General features: G+C 37.0%; 1 pseudogene; it reads left to right on the top strand.

Moving 5' to 3' along the window:
- The window catches only part of LOC102482542 (60S ribosomal protein L6 pseudogene), a 12,131-nt pseudogene extending 2,254 nt beyond the window's left edge, over positions 1–9,877 (top strand).
- Positions 9,878–10,896: the final 1,019 nt, after the last annotated feature.

Genomic DNA, 10,896 nt, shown 5'->3' with positions numbered 1-10,896 from the left:
TCCATGAACATCGTTGTGTGACATCAACCCATTTTGACTCTGAAGTTCATTTTTGGTACTTAGATATTTCTAGAGTCACTGAGAATTACAGAATAACAACAACAACAAAAACTTCTTAGTAAATTTTGTATAATCCTTCAAATATTTTTACATTGAAGTTCATTTTTGCTACTGTCTTGCTACTCACTGGAAATTATACCAAAATATGTTTTCAGTTCTTGAGGGTACCCATCAGAATAGTCTTCTTTCCCCCCAAATACCCCATTTACATGAGTTTAGGTGTGGCCTAGACATATAAATTAGAAATGTTCCTCCAGAAACTCCAACCCATAAACCTGCTTAAAACTACTACAATTTTTGGTTTGACATCAGTCATTTAAAACAACAACAAAACTCAAGCCTTTCAACATCTTATGAGATAGTAATTAACCATTGGGTGTGAACCCAGAACAAATGTGAGACCAGTAGGTTCTCAGAACTTTTAAAATTATAGTTATTACTACATCCCTATCTCACAATAAAATACATTAATTTATTTTTTACTTTTCATGCAAAATGACTTCCCTTAGGTACAGGACACATTAAACATGTTTTGAGGCTCTATATTTGTTTGTTTGTTTTAGTGTTTCTTGTCATAGAATACAAATTACTTTCAAATTTCTCTCCATCAGTTTTTCTCAATTAACTTTAAAAAGATCTAGAAATTTATGCTTTCTACTTAATTAAAATGTTTTTCCCCTTTGATAAATATTGCTAACTATTGAAAGTTTCAAGTCAACATTAGAGTAATTTGAATTTGGGTCCATTTTTAAGATATGTATAAATAGGGACAAGCAGTTGACCTAATGGCTATGTTTCTGGACTCCCACGTGGTCAACTGTGGTTTGAGTCCCAGATCCAGTGGCTTAAATGCATGCTGGACGTGTGTGCATGTGAGCCCAAGATCCTGAGAGGAGAATAAAGGAGAAGGGATTGTGAGGGATTGTGGTGGGGGGAGGGATTTCTTGCTTTCTATCTCTCTATTTCTGTCTTTCTGTCTCCCTATAGCAAAAAATTTCTCAAAAAAAAAAAAAGATATGTATAAGCAGATAAGACTAACTCAATAGTAGTTTGATTTTGCAGTATACTTCTTTGATTGGCTTATAAAGATTTCCAGAGATGCATTTTATAGACCATTAAGTATTTGCCATGTGTGTAGAAAATATCAGACAATATTGAATATGTAAATCCAAATAGGTACATATAGCAAAATTAATTTTTAAACTCAGTTCTATTATTTTCAGGTTAGAAATGAATTTTCTTAGTCAACCTCTATTCAAAATTTATTTTGTCCTGGGAAAGTTAACAAGAATATACAAGACATCTTGCTCAAATTTTTAATCTGAGAGAACACGAAATAATGCACTCTAATCTTTAAATAGTAAAATGGTAATGAAGACAACCATATCCACAAATAAACAGTAATCACTTATTATTGAACTGTCATTATGCATAATATTGAACTAGTATAATATTTATGTCAGAGTTACTCGATAATAGAGGAATTTAGGAGTATTCCTTTCACTCCCTCCACCCTTGACAATTGGTGGCTTTAGACTTTCAGAGCAAGGGTTTTTTTCTTGTGAATGTTCAGTGCTAAGAATGTAGAAATGCTATAATCTTAAATATTGACTGGGACATGGATGGTGACAAATAGTGGCATATTAGAAATTCTAATCGATTCATCTTATTATGTATTAATAGTGCTGATACAAGACTAACAATACGCATTAAAAGCATTTCATATTTTTACATTTTCAATATCAAGGTGTTTCTGTTTCTTATTCTCTGTGTGTCTCTCCCATGATCTACTTTTCTTGGTTCCCTACTTAAATAACTCAGGTAAAAGGCATTGGATATTGGGCAATGTTCAAGTGCTGATTGAATTATAAAGAGAAAGATGTTAAAAGAAATAGCATTTTTTAAAAATAAGCACAAATTTTATACATATATATATATAGAGAGAAAAAAGGTCAAGTCTTCTCTTTCTGAGTTCAATCAGATATGGTTTCCTCATTCTACTTTATGTTGTTGATCATTTTTAAAATTTTGCTACAGAGCACATGTACTCACAAGAGAGAGAAGGAGAGGGAGAGGGAAAGTGAGAAATCACCCCCCAGGAGTGATAGCCACTTCTCCTCCATTCTTCCCTGGGGATTCTGGGTATGCATACATACGGGTCCAGCATGTTTTTCAAGATGCTGGGTCCCTGACTCAAACCACACAGTCAGCCATGTGGGAACTAGCTACCTTAACAACCATGCCATTAGCTGGCCTACATTGTTAATCTTAAAAGAAATACTGACAACACTGTACTCTGCTCTGTAAATATCTGAGTGGTGAAAAATGAAAAAGAGAAAAGCTGAAAGTGAAAGAGAGAGATAAAAATGAGTAAGACAAGATAGTTCAGATTAATTTACAGTAACAAACAATTCACCAAATCTTATTGGTTTAAACAAGAACCTTTTTCAATTGTTTTTGCCAATACCACATGTCCATTGCAACTGGGAAGGGCTCTTTTCCTGTCACCTTCATACAGGGACCCAGCCTGCATAGTACAGAAAAGGGATGAGATAAATTATGCCCTGGCTCTTCAATGCTTCTGTTCACCTTTCATTGACCAAGGAAACTCATGTGTCATGCTTATTTTCAAGAGGCATGCTTCCTGTGTGTTCTGAGGGAGAGTTAAAATCTTAGTTAAAAAACTGCTATCTACCACAGCTTGATTATTTTCAAATAGTTCTATGAGACAGCATACATAAATACAAATATAAAGGTTCAGTAAATGAATTGATTCTAGTTGGAGATAGTCTAAACATTGTCAATCTAGAAAGAAAAGCTTAGGCAAAGTAAATAAAGCAAGTGAGTTTATTTGGGCCGGAGTTAGAACTATAGTCAATGCACTACGTAATCCAGTTTGCTCTGATTGATGTGTGCTGAGGTCTTAAAGATTTCAAGACAATTTTAAAGCCAAAGTTGTAAGTGGAAGAAGAGAGTTACATAATCATTTGCAAAACTTTACATTGGTTGAATCTATAGCAAAGAGTCTTCTACAGTGGTGATGACAAAACTCTATAAGGGAAGCAGAATGACCTCACGGTTATTAGACGTGAACAAGAGTCTGTGATTCTAGTACATTGTTGATACTGATAATTAAATTAAGGTATGAAATTTATTTGGACAGTAAGACTATCCATCAGGAAAGAGTCCAATGAGTACTGCTAGCATCCTGAACTATTTTTAGGTGCCTTATCATAGAGGTCTAGAACCAAAGAGTAAATGTGCCCAGAGTGCACATCCCAAGGTCCTTCACCTCCTGCATTTCCACATTCTTTCCTTAACAACCTCTCAGCTCTGTTGTTAGGACAAATAGGTGCTTGATTTATTTTTCTCATTTCACATCATCTAATCTAATGCCCGGCACACAGGGATTATATGTGTTCCAGCATTATTTTCTAATAAGAAATTTGAAAAGTGTGCAATTTATTTTTCTGTGGAGTAAAGTGATGATTAGGGAAGGGTAAATTGAAGAGTTAATAATATTATCAATATACTTTAATAAGTAAATACTTTTGACAGAAAATGTCCTTGTAGCCTTTTTCACATCTTTTTTTTTTTTTTTTTTTTGAGAGGTTTTTTGCTACAGGGCGAATGTGCTTGCCAGAAAGACAGAGAGAGACAGAGAGACAGAAAGCGAGAAATCACCACCCAGGGGGAGATGGCCATGCCGCAAATCTCTTCTCCTCCATTCTCCTCTTGGGATCTTGGGCACGCACTCACACACACCCAGTGTGAGTTTAAGCCACCGGGTCTGGGACTCAAACCACAGTCGACTACATGGGAGTCCAGCGACATAGCCATTACACTAATTGTTGGTCCCACATCATTATTTTTAATTTGTCAAAGAACACGTGCACTTGTGAGAGAGCAAGAAAGAAACAACCACCTTCCATGGGGGAAAACTGATGACTGATGGTCACACTGCAGTCCCTTCTCCTCCCTTCTCTCTACCTGCTTTCAGGACTTGGAGCATGAACATATGTATATTTTGTTGTGTTTTTTTTTTTTTTTTTTTAAGCCAAAATGTCTGGGATTTAAATTGCTTAACTGGCCATATGGAATCTAGTTGCCTTGGCACCATGTCATTCGCTGGCCCCTCCTTTTTATCTTAAACAAAGGTGATCATATATAATATAAAATATAAAAGAGTCAGGTGATGGTTATAGCAATAACACAACTGAACATACATGGGAACGGCCCTGAGTTTATAGTCTGAGACTTTGTTGACATACTGGGAGTGGATCATGGTGTGAAGACCTTTTTGGAAGGGATGTCTTTCTACCTCTCTCTTCCTAACTCCTTGACATTCTCATGGAATAAAAAATCAACATTTTGAAGAAGAAGATATATGTATATAACAAACTAGCCTAAAAGTAGAAATCCTGCAACTCTCTCCTTCAATACTGAGAAGTTCTCTCAGCTCTTTGATAGTGTAAACATTCTTTTTTAATATTGTATAAATACTCTGTAAATTTAGTAATGGATTTCTGCAATATTTAAAAACTTATTAGAAATATATAGTTTTCAGCTTTTACTCTAAGTTGATTTGTAATATATCATGTAGTTGGGGCTTGCAATTGATAGAAAGGCGAAAATGAAGCTTGATGGGGTGTATTTATTAATAGAGAAGTAGTAAACTGGATTAGCTTTTTTAGATCGTTGACAGAACTGAATAACTATTTCATTCAAGTTGGCCTAGCAGTTCACCTCTAGGTCCTGGAATCTAATCTGTACTTACCCTTCCATCTTAGGCAGAGATTAGTTAGGCAGCTAAAAAGGGCTCCAGGGGAGCCATGATAGAAAGATGACAAGAAGGTCATGCAAAGCCAGCCAGCTGGATCTAGCTTTTTAAAAATCTAGTTTCTTTCTTCTTATCACTTGCTCCTGTGAGTAGAGTCTAAATGGAACCAGCAATTGTGACCTTGCCCCCCAGTAATACATAAGAACAATTAGAGTCAGTCTATCAAGGAGGACTCCTAACTTTGGAATCTAAAGTACCTGGGCACAGTGGAAACTATGAGATAAGCTGATAGGCCCCAAATACACAGAAAATGCTAATAGGCCACAATTAGGGCCAAAGGGCATCAACATCTTGAGCCTAAATAATGTAGGAATTCTTGTGACCATTAACCAGTAGTATTTATAGCCCAAAGCTTTTAAACAAAGAGAGTCTCATGACCTTCATACTCACTCAAAAACTTAGGAAAAATAACTGGATCCATCTGGCATACAACCCCATGAGGGAAATGCATGAACAAGACTCTCCTAAGAACAACCCCGGACAAAGTACCTCCTGACCAAGATGAAAACCCCTCACTCCAGCTCCTCTTGTGCAGTTTATTTTCTGGGGCCCTTCCCTGCCTGGTAGCTGTTCCCTCCTTCAATAAACTCTGCTTTGCTATCCTTCTCTGTGTCCATGTCTCTAATTCTTTGTGAGCATGAGACAAAGAATCAGGTCTGCTGTTTTTTCTGCAGTAAGTATTGAACTCACATACCTCAGCTTCCTTCATCAGTAGGACCTGGTAATATGAAGAAATGTCTCATAATTTCAGTAAAAATAGACCTACATGGGTGAAGTTTATAAAAAAAAAAAGTTCCAAAAAGTATCACTATGAAATGAAAAAAATGTTAAGATATCATATAGGATTACATTTATTTTTAATAGATTCATATATGAGTAAATAGAGACTTGAGATATTAACAAGTAAATCCATAAACAAATCTCATTCACTCCTATTGTCTGCTAAAAGACAAAACTGTGTTGAGTAGCAATATTATCTTAGATTACTATTCACAGCAGTTTTTCATTGTAACTCACATGAAAACACACACGAAGGACTTCCCCATTCAGAGTATGTTTCCTAAACTGAGCAATGATCATTGCTTGGTGATCACATCTATGTTTATTTCAGAAAAAAAGTAAGAAAAAAATGTTAGGTTTTTTTTTTTCATTGCAAGTATTTCAAAAGCAATCCATATTTTCTTGCAATCAAGTAAACAGTATGAACAAGAGGAAACTCATTCTGACCAAATGAGTATTTTGAATCTTTAATTTGATAGTAGCTCCATCTCCTGTGTTAGATAATTTATGTTAACTACACTCATTTCCAGACTTTCAAGTTCTTCAGAACACTGAAGCAATCCACTTTATATTCTGTAACCTACCCTCCCCCTATACTGACTGTAAGAATCTGAAATCCAGTTCTTTCTTCTAAGCATCTGGCATAAATCTCCATCAGACACGAAGAAGGAGGGTCAAATTCTGTGGTCTGCATGAGAACAGGCTGACAGCTGCCAGTTTAATCCCTTGATGATGCAAAAATTTCTTCAAGGAGGGAATCCCACTTAACATGCAAACAGACAGGCCCAACACATTTGGCCTCTTTCCATCTTAGTGATATTAATTAGGATGAAACAAAACAGCATCTTCTTTTTTTGGGGGGGGGAGTACAATTAAAATTACAAAAAAAGAATTTTGTTTTGTCAGCTTCTAGATTTACATAGTAAGTTTGAAATCACATTGCATATTTACAGAAGTTAATTATCTGACATATTACTGACTTCTAAAATGCTATATTGCAGTTGTTTGGTAACTATCTTGAGAAATTCTTTACTTGAGACTCAGAAAGTTGTATGGGATAAGAAAGAGTAGAGGGCCCATGGACAGGCATATGTAATTTTTATGATTTTACATTTGTGCTTTCACTTTTTACTTTTTTGTTGTTGTTCTTGAAGCATCCTGTAACTTTCACCAATTATCTTCCCCATCAGGCCACTCCTCTGTTTCTTCTTGTGATTCTACTCAGAACTGCATTTACTAGAAACTTTCTATGCCTTGCTTACCTATAGTTCCAGCTGTTTGTCTTTTCATGACTATCTTATAACTTCAGTCTTTTTTAGTAATACATTCCAGCAATTTACAAGCCTTAGTGCTATAATGGGATGCCGCTAAATGGCAACTCACAGAGAGAAAATTAAGCACTGTTACCCCTTTATTGTTTTGGCAACCACTCCAAAACTGTGACAGGATTGTTTTCCTCCTTCCTGTGGTCAGCACCCCTGGGTATCTTGGCTGTCATCCAAAGTAGAGATGAGCCTGGTCTGAAATCACTCTAATGGGTCTACTCTTCTTTCTTGAGGAAAAACAAAATATCTAAAAGATTTGACCATTTCTAGCTTTTCCTTTGTTTCTAATTTGTTCAATGGAGTTGTAATTATGTCTCAGTTTAACCCATGACAGCAAAGATCATCTTGGGACAATTAGAATCTTATTAGAATTACTATCAAGAGGAACTCTAATTACAAGTCTCATTCTTGTTTCACATTCTCCTCAGCATGTCTCAAAGGAAAAACTGCTGGCACACATATTTGCCATCATAGAGCACCTTCCTAAGTGTTTTACAAATACTAATTCACAGTATTAAGCATCAGGAGCACCTTCTCAGATTTTTCTTTTTTTTTTTTTTTGATGGCCTCTTCTTCTACTTGTCCTGGGGCTCTCCTCCATTCTCAGACTACAATGAACCTCTCTGCATAGTTTCTTGAAAAATGTTCAAGGGCCAGATGGACAACATGGAATTATAGGACAGCCAGCTATAAATGAGGGGAGGGAGGGCGGGGGGGAAGTAAACCTTGATCACTAAGCAAAAAAAAAGAAAATGAGCAGAGTCTGTGGCCTGGTGGTTAAGACAGCTGGATCCCACATGGTCATACATTTTACTTTTGGGCCCGGCAGCTTGAGAAACATGCCATGTGTATGTCTAAAATTCCAAAGGGAAGAGCAATGGAGAAGGAATTGTGGTATGATCATTTACCGTAGGGTGTATATTCTCCTCACCTTTGGCTTGTCTCTAGCAAGTGCATACGCTCATCAGAAAAACACAATACAATAAAATGGGAAAAAGAGGTGAAAAATCACAAACATAACTTTCCTTTCTTTTGTCTTTTGCTTGACTGTTATCACAACTCTTCCAGGTAATTGCTATGTGCAAAAAATAAATAGTCACATGGAAATATTTGTATCTATGGGTGACTTGCTGTGAAATAGTACCCAAATAGTTAAACATTGCATTGTATCATTTTACCACTTTCATTAACTCAATTTCCTTTTTCTCTCATTCTTACCACCATGGGTTGGTGACACCAAAATATTAATAGTTAGCTAGCTCTGAATCTTGCCTCATGCTCTGCTTTCTAGAAGACCTAGAATAGTAATTCATTTAATCTTCATAAAAATCCTGTGAAGTAGGTACTACAATTTTGTCCATTTACAGACAGGAAAAACAAAACATAATTAAGATTAAGTAGTTTGCTCAAGTTAACATAGCTAGCCAACAACAAGTAGTAACATAAGAATAGCATTTTGGGTCCAGAGTGCATGCTTATTTTGTTTTGTTCTGTTTTGCTGTAGGGTACAAGTCCTCACCAGAAAGACAGAGAAAGAAAGTGAGAAACCACCCACTAGTGGGGACTAGTCAAGCTCTTCTCCATTCTCCTCTTGGGAATTTGGGCATACGCACGCACCTGGAGTGTTTTTCAGGACTCTGGGTCCAGGACTCACATTGTATAGTCAGCCGTGTGGGATCCAGATCTCTTTACCACCGCACCAATGACTGGCCCCAAGAGCTCATACTTTTAAACCAGCATCCTGCAATGGCTGAGTCAAGAAGCAACTGTTATGGGGTAGAAGATGGAATAGCAATTAGTCATTAGACTCCCACGTGGTTGACCTTGGTTCAAGACCCAGACCCAGAAGGTGTGAAACTCACTCCAGGAGCATGTGCATGTATGCTTAAGATCCTAGAAGGAGAACAGAGGAGAAGGGATTGCAGCATAACCATCCCCTTAGGGGGTGATTTCTCACTTTCCCTCTCAATGTCTCTGTCTCTGTCTATCTTTCTCTCCAGAAAGCAAACATGCCCAAAGACAAAAGAAAAAAAAAATTCTTAAATAAAAAGCCACATTGGGTGCCTCAAACCTCCTGTGATTGCTTATATACCAGAAGCAGAGAACCCTCTAGTTCTCTTTCTCATTATACAAAATGGTGGATAAAAAAGCTGAGAAGTCCATACTAAGGAGAAAAAAACAGAAGCCAAGAAGACTGACTCCAGCGGCAAGGTTAAAATAGGTGACCCAAGGCTAAAAAGTCCCAGAAGGGGAAGCCTTACTGTCTGAAATTTGGTCCTAGTACACGGCATTGACAGATACTCCTGATCTGCCATGGATTCTGGGAAGTCCATGTACAAGAGGAAATAGCCACGAAACCTAGGATTGAATAGAAAAAGAAGAATATTCTTGCCACTATTACAAAACCAGTTGGTGGTAACAAAAATGGTAGTCCTTTGCAAAATGACTAGATTTTATCCTATTGACGATATACCTCAAAAGCTGTTGAGCTACAGAAAAAATACTGTTCAGTCAGTTTATGAGAAACCTGTGAGCCAGCATCATTCCTGGGACCATTCTGATATCTTCACTGAATGTCACAGAGGCAAGAGAGTGGTTTTTCTGGAGCAACTGAGCAGTGATTGGCTGCTTGTGATGAACTCTGATCCTCATTTGAGTTCTACTGTGTAGAACAAACTAAAAGTTTGTCATCGCTACTTCCATGAAAATTGCTATCAGCAAAATAAAAATCCCAAAACACCTCTTGGATGCTTACTTCAAGAAAAAGAAGTTGCAGCTGCAGAAGCCCAGATGCCAGGAAGGTGAAATCTTCAACAAAGAGAAAGAGAAACACAAGATTACAGAACAGCACAGGTTGATTTGGAAACTGTGAACTTGCACATTTTACCAGAAATGAAAGCTGGTCCTCAGTTCCAGAGCAACCTATGATCTTTGTCCTTAGAAATAAAGTTTACACTCACAAATTGGTGTTCTAAACCTCTTTGTTTTTGTAAAAAAAGCATTTATTTAATTTTATTTATTCATTCATTTATTTTAATTTGACCAGGCACATACACACACACACACACACATACACAGGGAGAGGGAGAGAGAGAAAGAGAGAGAGAGAGAGAGAGAGAGAGAGAGAGAGAGAAAGTGAGAAAGCAAGCCACCAGATTCAGGACTGGAACTGTGATCAGCCATGTGGGAGTGTCCAGCACCTTAACCACCATGCCACTTGCTGGTCCCAGTGTTCTAAATTTCTTACCAAAAACATAAATAACTGAGTTGTCTGGAAAGTCATGACACATTTTTGCATAGAAATATGTGTCATGACTTTCCCAATGATCTAATATATAAAACCACCTTAAAAAAAAAAATAGCCACCTTGGAATCAAACTTTTATGATAGCTTCATCTAAAATACAAAGAGATAAAAGAAATTTTTAATTAAAAAAAAAAACCATGGTTAACAAGGCGTGAGATGTGGTGGTGTAAATCTGTAAACCCAGCTTCTCAGATGGCTGAAGCAGAAGGATCTTGAGTATCAGGGAACAGAGCAATGCAGAGAGACAGTGAGAGGGAAAGTGAGAAGTCACCCCACAAATGGGATGGCCACACCACAATTCTCCTCCTGGGATCTTGGGCACACACACACACACACACACATACACACACACAATCAGCGTGATTTTCAATGCACCAATTCTAGAATTAGAAATACTGCTTTCCATGTGGGACTCCAGTGCCTTAACCACCATGCCACCTATTGCCCCCACACTGTTTTTTAATTTTAAATAATAAGACACTTATAATTGATAATGAAGCATCTATTAATTATTATTCTCATAGTTATCAATTGTATATCTTTTTATGTTCAAACTTCCCTTTTAAAGGTCAAATCTAGGAACCA

The sequence above is a fragment of the Tupaia chinensis genome, unplaced genomic scaffold, assembly GCF_000334495.1.
Source record: "Tupaia chinensis unplaced genomic scaffold, TupChi_1.0 Scaffold000448_1, whole genome shotgun sequence".
NCBI classification, from domain to species: Eukaryota; Metazoa; Chordata; class Mammalia; order Scandentia; family Tupaiidae; genus Tupaia; species Tupaia belangeri.
This window is presented reverse-complemented; position numbering and strand designations above follow the sequence as displayed.